The sequence below is a fragment of the Fundulus heteroclitus genome, unplaced genomic scaffold (assembly GCF_011125445.2).
Source record: "Fundulus heteroclitus isolate FHET01 unplaced genomic scaffold, MU-UCD_Fhet_4.1 scaffold_230, whole genome shotgun sequence".
NCBI lineage: Eukaryota > Metazoa > Chordata > Actinopteri > Cyprinodontiformes > Fundulidae > Fundulus > Fundulus heteroclitus.
This window is the reverse complement of record NW_023396642.1, coordinates 1-13202: the sequence shown is the minus strand read 5'-3', so window position 1 is coordinate 13202 and position 13202 is coordinate 1. Positions and strand designations below refer to the sequence as shown.

At 44.2% G+C, this 13202-nt stretch overlaps 1 pseudogene; it reads left to right on the top strand.

The window, feature by feature from the left end:
• The first annotated feature begins 1225 nt into the window (after window positions 1-1225).
• On the top strand, window positions 1226-11399 carry LOC118559124 (annotated as a pseudogene).
• The last annotated feature ends 1803 nt before the right edge of the window (window positions 11400-13202 follow it).

Below are 13202 nucleotides of genomic sequence, written 5' to 3'. Positions count from 1 at the left end.
CTTGCTTGGCAGGATGAATACTTGCAGGTCTGAGTGTGACAAAGTGGGTGAGAACACCATTTGTCTGTTTATATACATTTGGTAACATTCTGGTTTGTTTTGATTTAGCCATATTGTATTTAGTCTTTAGTTTACAAATCTATACTATCCCGGGTTTGTTTATGTTTTGCATTTCTAATGATTATTTACTATAACATCATGGTTTAAATCATTCAGTTTGTAATTGTTTTTTCATTTATCGTGTATTTTATTTCAGTGAATTTACCTGATGTGTTACCTCACTTCCTGGAAATTAGGCCTTCCTGTTGGAGGATTGGCTCAGGAAGAGACCATCTTAAGAGGGGGAAGCGATAAATACTTCAGTCTTTTTCTGATGAAGTTTTGGCATTGTGTACTTTCATGCTGTTTGTATTTCAATTGTTGCATTGTTTCATATTCAGATATTGTGCTGAATTGTATTGATTTAAACAATGATAGGGAATGTATCAATTGTTTGGGGGTGCCTGTGTGGTAGAGTCCATCTGAGGCCATTTTGTCTACCTTAGTGGGGAAAGGTATAAAAGAAATCCAGGTGAGAGGTTCTAGAGAGAGGGAGAGAACCAGGTCAGTATAGCTGTATGCATGTCACATTAATTTTGGTTGCTTTATGTTCAGTTTTTATCTGTTTAGCCATGTTAAACCTTTTAGTTCTTTTTTTGAGATTTTTTGTAAATATTTTTTCAACACCTTTTTGTGAATAAAACCACCTGCTGCACTGGACATCTTTTGCCTGACTGCCTTCCTTTTAGCCACTTTGGCCAGGCTAACTCACACAGAGTAACGACATGATTAAGCCAGGCAGGGTGAATACTTGCAGGTCTGAGTTATTGACAGGGTAGTAGCACAGATGAGGCTGGAATAAACAATGGCAGGGTGAGGTTTAAGAGATGCAGAGGTGGCAGGGTTCCAGCAGCAAGCAGGTAGCACACGGGTAGACAGGTAAGGAGTTAGTGTTGTATGCTGACGGACCGGCAGAGGAGTGACAGCAGAGTGAGGCTTAAGTAGGGAGGCTGGCAGGTGAAGTGAGTCTGGCTAATTAGTGGCTGGCAGGTGTGACTAACTGCAGCGGGAGTGAAGGGAAGGCTGAGTGGGAGGAGGAAACTGAACTAACCATAACAAAGCCAGAACCTAACTAAACCCAAACAGGAGAAAGAACTGAAAAATAGTAAATAAAACTCAAATCAAAACTGAACCCTGAGAATTATTATTATTATTAAGCCTGGCTGTTAGCCTGGTCTGGAGCAGGTTAGCTGCATTGAATAAATCGCCATGACAACTGATGTGCTACTTTTTTGTGAAACCAAGTCCAGGCTTGATTCAGGCAGGATATCTTGAAAATCCCACCTTAATCTGCTATTTTGGTTTCATGAAACAAACCTCAGATGTTACTGTATTCGTTAAAACAATACATTTCTTTGTATTTGGTTTTACAGAACTAAGTATCACCGTTTGTTAATAACTATTTTAGAATCAGAAGTAGCTGTGTTAAGCAGGAGGAAGAGGAGCTGAGAGTTTCAGGGAGGAGCTGAGCTGTTACTGAACTATAGAAGAGACACAAACTTCCACATTCAACCCAGTTCACCACACCAACATCATCTCTGCCCAACATGGACTATTATGGACTTTCTCTGATCGTTGCCTCACTTCTAACAGGTCTGTTTGAATCTAGATGTTTTATATGGATTATTGAAAGTTAGAATAAAATCCACAAACTCTGAAAAGTTATTTTAACAATTTCTCCTCCAATAGGGATTAAAGGTGATCAGCTCCTCCCAGTGAAGAATGAAGAGTCAAGTTTAGAAAGCAGCTCTGTTACATTGTCCTACAATTTAACCAGACAAGTACAAAGCAACGACTATTTTTTCTGGTACCGTCAGAATCCAGGAGGACCTCCGGAGTTGCTGATCTCCCATTCAGCTTCAGGAATGAAGGAATTAAAAACGTTCCTGAACTGAAGATTCAAGTGAGCAAAACCCAGATGGACCTGCTGATCTCCTCTGCTGCAGTGACAGACTCTGCTGTGTACTACTGTGCTGTGAGGCCCACAGTGACAGGAAACACCAGAACTCTGTACAATAACCTGCAGTACTCCACAACATCCACTAGAGGGCCTCACAGGCTGCTCCACCTCTGGTTTGTCAGGATTCAGTCTGATTGAGCTGCTGAGAGAAAGCAGACATCAGAGGCTTTGCTGCATCATTGAACAGTTTGGATCAGAAAGGAGGAGGATGGTTGCTCCATGATGGAGGTGCAGCCTGTGCAGAACAGAGCATCATTCCCGATGAAAATAAAAAGTATTCACTCCCCTTGTTTATTTCACCATCTTATAAATGAAATGCTGGTCAATAAATTCTGGTGTTTTTGACAAGAGTTGCAAACAAAGACAGCTCTGTCAGGTTTCTCAGGGATCAGAGGTGAGCAGCTTTTAACAGGCCATAGAATCACAGGCTGAGATAAATCTGGGCTTTGACTAGGCCACTCCAAATCATCCCCCTTGTCTTTGAATCACTTTGGTTCAGCTTCTCTGGATGCTTGGTGGTGTTGTCTTGCTGGAAAATCAATGACTTCCCAGATGGTAGATCTCAGATTATCCTCCAGGATTCAGATCAGACATTTTTCTCCTAAATGGTCTGCTCTACCTTTTCTAGTCACCCAGGGCTTTCTGCTGAGATGTCTAATTAGACTTAGACTTAGACAACTTTATTTGTCATTCTGCATGCCCAGAGTGCATACAGAACGGAATTTTGTTGCATACAGCTTGTAAATTACAGTAAAATTAAATTACAGTATAAGGTGCAGCAGTGATTTAAAAGTAAACAATTGAAATGTAAACAATGCAGGAGAAGTCACAGTGTACAGGTGAGTATGTACATAATTGATTGTGCAAAGGGCATTTGTGCAATATTGCATTTAAAAAATAAGAGTTCGGCAGCATTTGTAATGCTAGATGGAGATGCAATGATGCAAAATGTGCAAATATGCGAATGTTGTGCAGAGTTTATGGGTTATAGTTCAGCAGTTCAGCAGAAGTTTAACAGTCTGATGGCATCAGGGAAAAAGCTTTTGCAGAACCTGGTGGACCTGCAGCGGATGCTGCAGAACCTCTTCCCAGAGGGCAGCAGGGAGAACAGTCCATGGTGGGGGGTGAGGGGTCCCTGATGATGTTACGGGACACACAGCGCTGAGATGAGATGTCCTTAATTGAGGGGAGAGGAGCCCCAATGATCCCTTCTGCTGTCCTTACCACTCTCCTCACGTTCTTCCAGTCGGAGGCACTGCAGCCTCCACACCACACAGAGAGACAGCTGGTCAGAATGCTCTCTATGGTGCTTCTGTAGAAGGTCGTGAGGATGGGCGGGGGCAGGTGGGCTCTCCTCATCCTCCGCAGGAAGTACAGTCGTTTCTGTGCCCTCTTCACCAGTGACGTGGTGTTCACAGACCAGGTGAGGTTGTCTGTGATGTGCCCCAAGGAACTTTGTGCTGCTGACCACCTCCACAGCTGAGCTGTTGATGAGCAGTGGAGCGTGGTGAGGCTGGTTTTTCCTGAAGTCGACGATGATCTCCTTCATCTTCTCCACGTTCAGGATCAGGCTGTTTTCTCTGCACCAGCTGCTCCACCTCCTCTCTGTAGTCCTGGTCGTTGTCGTCTCTTATCAGGCCCACCACCGTTGTGTCATCAGCAAACTTCACGATGTGATTGGTGGTGAACCTGGGGACGCAGTCGTGTGTCATCAGGGTGAACAGCAGGGGGCTCAGGACGCAGCCCTGAGGGGAGCCCGTGCTGAGTTATGGTTAGGGGTAGGGGTTGGGTTAGGTTGCTGAGGTGGTTAAAAAGCTCCTCGGTGGCAAGGCCCCGGAGGTGGATGAGATTCGCCCTGAGTACCTTAAGGCTCTGGATGTTGTGGGGCTGTGTTGGTTAACGTGGCTCTGCAGCATTGCGTGGACATCGGGGGCAGTTCCCCTGGATTGGCAGACTGGGGTGGTGGTCCCCCTATTTAAAAAGGGGGACCGGAGGGTGTGTTCCAACTACAGAGGGATCACACTCTTAAGCCTCCCTGGTAAGGTCTATTCAGGGGTTGTGGAAAGGAGGGTCCGTCGGATAGTCGAATCTGGGATTCAGGAAGAGCAGTGTGGTTTTGGTCCTGCCCGTGGAACACTGATCCAGCTCTACACCCTCAGCAGGATTCTGGAGGGGGCATGGGAGTTTGCCCAACCAGTCTACATGTGCTTTGTGGATCTGGAGAAGTCATTCCACGTGTCCCCCGAGGGATCCTGTGGGGGGGTACTCCGGGAGTATGGAGTACCGGACCCTTTAATAAGGGCTGTCAGGTCTCTGTACAACCGGCGTCAGAGACTGGTCTGCATTGCCGGCTGTAAGTCGGACTCGTTTCCAGTGAGAGTTGGACTCCGCCAAGGCTGCCCTTTGTCACCGATTCTGTTCATAACTTTTATGGACAGAATTTCTAGGCGCAGCCAAGGTGTTGAGGGGATCCGTTTTGGTGGCCTTAGGATTGCGTCTCTGCTATTCGCGGATGACGTGGTCCTATTGGCTTCATCAGGGCGTGATCTACAGCTCTCACTGGAGCGGTTCACAGCCGAGTGCGAAGCGGCCGGGATGAAAATCAATGCCTCCAAATCCGAGACCATGGTCTTGAACCGGAAAAGAGTAGAGTGCTTCCTCCGGGTTGGGGAGGATGTGCTGCCCCCAGTGGAGGAGTTCAAGTATCTTGGGGTCTTGTTCACCAATGAGGGGGAGATGGAGCGGGAGATCGACAGGCGGATTGGTGCAGCGTCTGCTGTGAAGCGGGCGCTGTACCGATCCGTTGTGGTGAAGAGAGAGCTGAGCCAAAAGGCGAAGCTCTCGATTTACCGGTCGATCTACGTTCCTACCCTCATCTATGGTCACGAGCTTTGGGTCGTGACCGAAAGAACGAGATCCCGGATCCAAGCGGCTGAAATGAGTTTTCTCCGTAGTGTGTCTGGGCTCTCCCTTAGAGATAGGGTGAGGAGCTCAGTCATCCGGGGAGGACTCAGAGTAGAGCCGCTGCTCCTCCACGTCCAGAGGAGCCAGTTGAGGTGGCTCGGGCATCTGGTCAGGATGCCTCCTGGACGCCTCCCTGGTGAGGTGTTCCGGGCACGTCCCACCCACTTGTCTTTAATAAAATGTAAATGTATTTGTTGATACATTTATACTTAAAACCATGCTTATCTTTTGTTTAATAACCAAAACAGTATTTTCTTGATAAAACACATATTTATTTCCATATTTATTTACTCATTGTGTAAAAATCACACATTGATCACACAATGATTAATAGCTTCATTGACACAAATAAATGCATTCGGGGCACGTGACAGACTCTCCAAGATGATGCGTGCATGCTGTTCCCAATTAAATTCCTCCACAGGTTGGAGGTTAGAGACATTAGGAGTGAGACCTGATGATTTAAATCCTAAAGACAGCTTCTAAATACTGTTATAGTTGTGTAGTGGTGAATTGAAGGTTTTATCCACTCACAAACACTACTGCATCATCTGTATAGATTTAGAATCCTGCATGCGGACAGATTTCTACTGAAGCATTTATATAAAATGCAAAAAAAAAAAAAACATTTGCTATGTTGTTTCACATAGTTCTGAGGTGGGAAGGGTTTGAAGTGAGTTTTTACGTTTGATCTGAAAACTTCAGCAATCCTTCTTGCAGAGCAGGAGGAAGAGGAGCTGAGAGCTTCAGGGAGGAGCTGAGCTGTTTACTGAACTATAGAAGAGACACAAACTTCCACATTCAACCCAGTTCACCACATCAACATCAACTCTGCTCATCATGGACTATTATGGACTTTCTCTGATCGTTGCCTCACTTCTAACAGGTTGGGAAAATCTTACATTCTTAAGAAATGTTAGTGACAATTTTTTAAAGAAGCAACTAAATTTACGGAGTTTTACAAGTAAACCAATTTTCATCTTTCTCTTCAGGAGTCAGCTGTCAGCACGTTTCTTCGCTCAAAACTGAAAAGTTCAGTTCAGAAGGCAGCTCTGTTACTCTTTCCTGCAATTACACTAAAGGAGAAGCTGATTATTTCTTCTGGTATCGACAAAATCCGGAAAAACCATTAGAGTTCCTGACATTCAATACTGGATATGAAGAACCACAGAAAGATTCTCTGTCTAAACTTTCTGGTAGAGTGAGAAAAACTGAAACCCAGATGGACCTGCTGATCTCCTCTGCTGCAGTGACAGACTCTGCTGTGTACTACTGTGCTGTGAAGCCCACAGTGACAGGAAACAGCAGAACTCTGTACAAGAACCTGCAGTACTCCACAACATCCACTAGAGGGCCTCACACACTGTTCAACCACTGATTGTTGAGTCCTTGGACTGATGACAAAGACAACAGAGACATGAAGCAGTAAAGATCCGAGACAGAGCTGCTGTGGAAGCAGGAAACTCTTTAATTGGTTGAGTAGAAGTGGCCCCGCCCACTGAACTTCAGCTCCTCCAATGACATTATGTCTTCCTCCTGCAGTGGAGGAACATTGTTCATCTGCTGTGTGGCTTTCAGAGCTCCACAGACATGTTGCTTTACCTCTTTTTGCTTCTATCTCACATTAGAGGTGAGTTGAAGTTAAATTAGGAGACAGTCTGAAAATCTGTGATAAACTGTCTGTCTGACTATTCTGCAGTGGTGCTGACCTTGGTGCTGAAGAGTCTGTTTGACTCATATTAAATCAAAAAAAATAATTAAATATTGAAAGTTGTTGCAGTATTCTGGGACTTACTTAGTTTTATTCTTACTATTTGTAAGTTTTTTTTATCTCCTCATGTTCTACATTTCTCACGAGTGCTTTAGTTCAGCATTGAAGTTTTTTGTCTCTCGTTGATGCCTATTTGAAGTAAATAATTTTCACCTATAATTAAAGCACGTCAAAAAATACTCCTATCTTACTCCTTTTGACTGAACAAAATGTGATCAATTCCTGCATCAGAATTTACTTTGTCTTTATTCTTTTTTTACGTCTCCTGCCTGGCAATGAAGCATTAAAAAATATCTGTCTTAATCCCAAAGACAACCCAACAGATTTTACCTTCACAAGTGGAGCATTATTGCTTCCACCATAGTGCTCGGTTTGATATATATATATATATATATATATATATATATATATATATATATATATATATATATATATATATAATATATATATATATATATATATATGTATATATATAGATATAGATATAGATATATATAAATAGATATATATATGCATATATATATATTGTTCTATGATTATTTCAAATTCAATGGAAAACATGTACCCCCCCCCCCCCCCCCCCCCCACGTGCCCCCACATGCAAACACTCTTAACCATACATTGAAAAAAGGATGTTGTACACATGCATGTTGTTGCCACACACATCCTCTACTCCTAGGTCCAGGTACAGGCACCCCAGAGGGGTATGCAACCCCCAGAGCTGGGAGGTGAACCCAATCATCAGGATCGGGGGTTCACCATCCAAACCCAACAGTCCCCAGAAGCCAACCTACCTGATCCATACTCTGGCCGAAACCCCCACCCCAATCCCAGCCTAGATGATCCACAGTCCATCCACCCAGAGATGGGGCCAACATGAACCGAACGGGCCAGCAAACCAGAGCCCACCCCATGAACACGGAGGTGCTGCCTCCCCACACCGTGTCCTCCATTCTTCCTGCCCCATTTTCCAGGGAGAGCAGGAGTGCCAGCCCCAACTACATCACATCCAGGGGAAATTAAGACAGCCGATCTTCTAGGGCAGACATAGGAAAGCCAGTTCGGATAGCAATTGTTTTAGGGTAGGCAGACTCTTTTTTGTGTCTGCCTTAAAGTCTTGCTAGTGCCTCTCAAATCACAAATCCAAGCAGCCAAATTAGTAGTCATTCTGCCAAAGCTGAGCTTCTAACTTCTTCAAGATCTATTCCATCCCACCAGCGAGTTCAGGAACCACAGCTGGCCTGCAGTTCTGCTGACTCCATCTGAGTGTTAGTAGCACGATATACCCCTCAGATAGATCAGGCAGCCTTGATATGGGCCGAAGCAATTGCTGACGTTTTCAGAATTCCTCGATACTCCAGGTAAACATCATCTCCAGAAGCAGAAATCCTGTTATTATCACTCCAATCTGACGCATTTTCAACATCCTACAGATGTTGTCTGACAAAATGGACAGACACATGATCCTCCTCCCAGGAGTCCACCATGTGTTCCTCTGCAAATGTCTGACTCAGGTACAGGGGGGGGGGGGGTTTCTCCTTCACATCTCCTTCCACATTTTTCCACATGTTATGCCATAAGCTGGTTGAATATGCTTATTATTATTATTAATTATAATTTGGTATTATAATTTAAATAATAAATCATTCAACTCAAATTTCCGCTATAACAAATATAGTTCAAATGGTGGTGATGTTAGCTATAAGCTTGTAAGTATTTATACCACTAATACATTAGTTAATTTGCTGTTATGAACTCATTTATGCTGGAATAAATGAGCAGGTCGGACTGTTAACCGACCAGGTTTATCCAGCAGGCTGTGAGAACCCAATGTAACTGCAATTAGAGTTTAAATCCTTATTCCTTATCACCATCCAATGATATTGTCTCTGTATTAATATCAGATGTTAACTCCAAAGGAGGTTAGCTCTGATTTCTGAATAACCATGTAACTGTGAATTGGACTGAACACAAAACAATGTCTATTCCGCAGTCGTTGGTTTTATTGAGCCAAAAGCAATTCCCTGTTACAGTAATTCTCTGATTCAAACAACTTTGGAATTCTTACTCATTACTAAACTAAAACATGCAAAATATATATGTGGAAATAAAGAACAAAACAAAAATAAACAATGGATTAAAATGAGCGGTTAGCAGATCTTAACTTAACTCAAAGTTGTTTAACACCGCCCTCGAAACACCGGCATTTCACGTATCAGCATTTATAGACAGAACAGCTTCGGGAATCTCACTGGACGCTTTGATGTCTTACGAAAGCTAGTTCAGCTAAGCTACCTACAGTTCAGATACACGTGACCCTCCCAAGATGGCTGCTACGATGACGTATGAGGGGAGGTCCTAATGACGTAACCACGCTTACGCTGATGGGATAATGCCTCGCTTCGAGGGGCGCAGCTAACTGGGAGTTTAAAGCAAAGCCGCGACTTGAGCTCGGACAAAGAAATTAAACTGATAAGAAGCGAAAGAGAGAGAGGGGGGAAAAGCAGGGAAAAAGATGGAAAGGAATAAAGCGGTAACCCACGGCGGGGTTCTTGATGGATCACAAATCAAACAGCAAAATCAATTGTAAAATGCATGCACATACAAAGAAAATGTTCAGCAAAATAATTCCAACTTCGTCGTGGAATAAAAGCATTAACCAACACCTACAAAGTTCTACCGCCTGCCCAGGCACTTCTAAACACCCTGTTGGTGAAACAGAAAAAAAAGGGGAGACCCCGTTACTTTGAGATGCCTCGGGGCTGGTCCGGAGCGCTCCGAGTAGTGGCTTTCTGGACGCGTCTTGACGAGCGCAGATGTCCGCAGGCTGCAGCGGCACGGGGAAAAAGCTCCTTCGTTTCTTCCTCCGGGTTCAACAGTCGCTTTGTTGGCCAGACAAAGCGGGGTCCTCTTCGATCACTGGGAGATACGGCGTCTCTCAGTCTTTTGATCAGAGGGAATTTAAAAAGTACTTATTTAAGTCGACCTCCTGTTATAAAAGCAGGGAATAACCGTTGCGTCGAAAAATCTCGGTCCAGCGAGCAATCGAACACGTGGCGTGGGATCACCCCAACGGAATCAGCTGTGCGTGTCTTCACGGGTTGGCTAAAAGCCAGGGAAGAAGAAAGACTGTCGTGTGTGATCAGCTTTTATAGCCATCACCATAGCAACCTTATCTTGATCGGCGGCCATTTTGCCGTGTTGCGTGATGGGAGTTGGTGGCCATTTTGACCACATGAGTTGGTGGCCATTTTGACCACATTGCATCATGGGTAACGTAGTCCGTTACGTCCCGAATTGATGCCGGCTTTCTGTCACGTCTGAACTGGCACAACACACATGACTGATCAACTCAAGTGTTTAAATTCCCATCCAACCTGAAGCTCTGAGGAAACATCTGAGCTCAGGTTCAGCAGTGTGCTGTATCACCTGTGTGGGTTCATCTGATCAGGACTTTTTAGAGAAACTCTAGAGGAGTTCTAGAGGAATTCCTTAAATATGCTCTCATTTATCTTCCAGAGCCTTTTGTTTCTCTGATGTCGGTCATATTTTAGAACAAGCAAACATCTGATCCTCTCTGAAACAGGAGCTACAGAGGAAGCTGGTGGACTTGAAGACAGCCACAGAGAAAATGTATGTGTTGAATCATTTCTTGATTTCTAACTCATCTCTTCAGACCATGTTACACTAAAAAACATGTTCTTTGTGGTTCTGTTCTGTGACAAACGGCAGCTGGATTCTAAATGTTCTTAGTGGACAGTAGAGTTTTTAGTCATGTCTCCTTTTCAGGACAAATGTTACAAACATCTTCCTGGCTCTTGATCCAACAGAGTTCCCTGCAGAACCTGGACTGAAACCTTGTCCTCCTCTTAGCTTCACTCTGTGTTTGGACTGGTTCTGCTGGGACGGCCCGTCATCAGGCTGAATAGAACCAGAGCTCAGGCAGAGGAGGAGCTTCATTCTGAAAAGCTGTGTTGGAGCTGAAGAGCTGCTGTGTTCTCTCTGTTCTTCAGTCTCTACCAGAGAAAATGATGTTCCTGCTGTTCCTCTGGATGACGATCATCTCCTTTCAACCAGGTCAGTCATCTAAAGAAGTAGGCAGGTGGAAAAGGAGACGGTAGACGTGAAAGCATTGGGAGCTTTGAGTTTGTTCACCTTTAGAAGACTAAACTAAGATTAAAGGTAGAGAACTCAAGTCCAAAGGTTCTGCTGAAATCCACCTGTGTTGTTTTCAGGATCCTCTGAGGATTTACTGACACAAATGAAAGATGATCTGCTGGGTTTGGAAGGAGACAACGTGACGCTCTCCTGCAACTATTCAGGAACTGTAAACCTTCTCCTCTGGTACCGACAGACGTCCAGTTCATCTCCACAGCTGGTCGTCTCAGGATATTCAGACACAGAAGGAAGGTTGTCTTTGAAACATGAGACACAATCAAAGAAGTTTCATCTGCTGATCTCCTCTGCTGCAGTGACAGACTCTGCTGTGTACTACTGTGCTGTGAGGCCCACAGTGACAGGAAACAGCAGAACTCTGTACAAGAACCTGCAGTACTCCACAACATCCACTAGAGGACCTCATAAATCAGGCTGCAGAAACATGATGTGCAGCTGCTCTAAAAAAAACACTTTACAGTTTTTTATAGCATTTTAGGCACAGTTTTGATCACAGTTAGAACAGCTGCACACCCAGATTCCTAAAGTCAGATCATTAGCAAAAGGAAATTATTTTATAGAGTATATATGTCAAGAGAGCAAATATACATTATTTTCAACGTTTTTGTTCCTTTTGAAGACTTCCTAATCTCTAAAACTGTATTCCACTGAAACAAACATCTCAAATGATTTGTACATCTGTGATACATACATGCGTACATAGTCATCATCACAACTTTCATAAAAGAAGAAATACTTTCATCTTTTGAGCACATTGTACTGCATCAAATCAGTCAGTGAGTACAATGGTAATAATACATTAACCCTTATTGGATTATAAGGCACACCATCAATTTTGAGAAAATGTAAAGATTTTAGTCCGTTTTATAGTCAGAAAAAAGCGGTACATATAATAAGTGTGATTATAGCTCACCATCTTGTGTCCATTTGGGCTGATGAGGTGAGGTCTGAACTCCACTGATCCACCTGCTACAATAATTGATGTCTGTGAGAGTTGCTGCTCTGCAACAAACTGCAGGGAAAAGCTGAAATGATTTGAGGAGCTTTATTCTGAAGAGATCCACGTGTCTCTGCTGAGCTGATTGAATAGGTGGAACTATTATCTGCTGCAGCATTATTGTTCTCCGTCTCTGTGTTAAGACGTGCTTAAAGAATCTGAGCAGCTTGAGAGATAGCATCGTTGGACGCACATTTTAAAAGTTCCACAGCGGTAATGCAGCTAATGTCAGGTATGTGGGTCAGGTCAGCCATGGTGTGTATGTTCTTCTTACCTGTTTCCTGCAGAGCGCGACAGGAGGATACCAGCTAGTAGGTGTTCCCAATCTACTGCTGGTTAGGATTATTTAAGGCGGCTGGAGACATCTGGAAGAAGTCAGAGCATTACCTCTCCTTAGCGGTACCTGACCTCATCTCAGCTCCTGGTTGTTCTCGTCTTTGTGTTATTACTGCTCACTGATCCTGACTTATTATTCCATGGATCCATTCCTGTTCCTGCTCACTTCCTGTCCTCCTACTTCTGAGTCACTGTGTCCTGGTTCTCTGATCCAGCTCGCTTAATACCACTCCACTGCTTGTTCTCTCCATCCTGATTCTCTGGCAAGTCAGAATCCCCTGAGTCTTCCTGGATGTCTGACCGGGCCGGTGCTCCTCCCCCCCCAGCATCCTGTTCCATTGAGACTGTCCATCCATCCATCCATCCATCCATCCATCCATCCATCCGTCCGTCCGTCCGTCCGTCCGTCCGTCCGTCCGTCAACATCTGCTCTCAGTTTCACTAGCCAGCGGTTTACCAGTGCCCTCCTCCTTCTCTCTCCACACAGTCCATGACCAGAGCCTTTTCTCGTTAATCAAATCAATAATCAGTTTCTTGTGTATTCCTTCTACTGTGTTTGTTGCTTCCAAGTCGTCATGAAAAACCCAGTTGTTACAGTTATAATCTTACCAGTAAAACACAGAATGATTTTGACTAGCAAGGACCGAGACACAAAGATGAGATTAAAGATTCATTGAAGGAAGGGGTTGAGGATGAAGAGGAAGAGAGGATGGGATCATCCAGGGACAGAGGTGTGCACAGACATTTTGGGGGCCAGGTGCTCTAGCTGAAAATAAGAGCACCTTGTGGGCAGCACATGAACATTATGTTGACTTAGAGATGGAGATGGATGAAGGGGAAGAGAGGATTGGGATCATCTGGGAAGAATTGCCTGAAGGCTCAGAGGATGAGACTCAGTA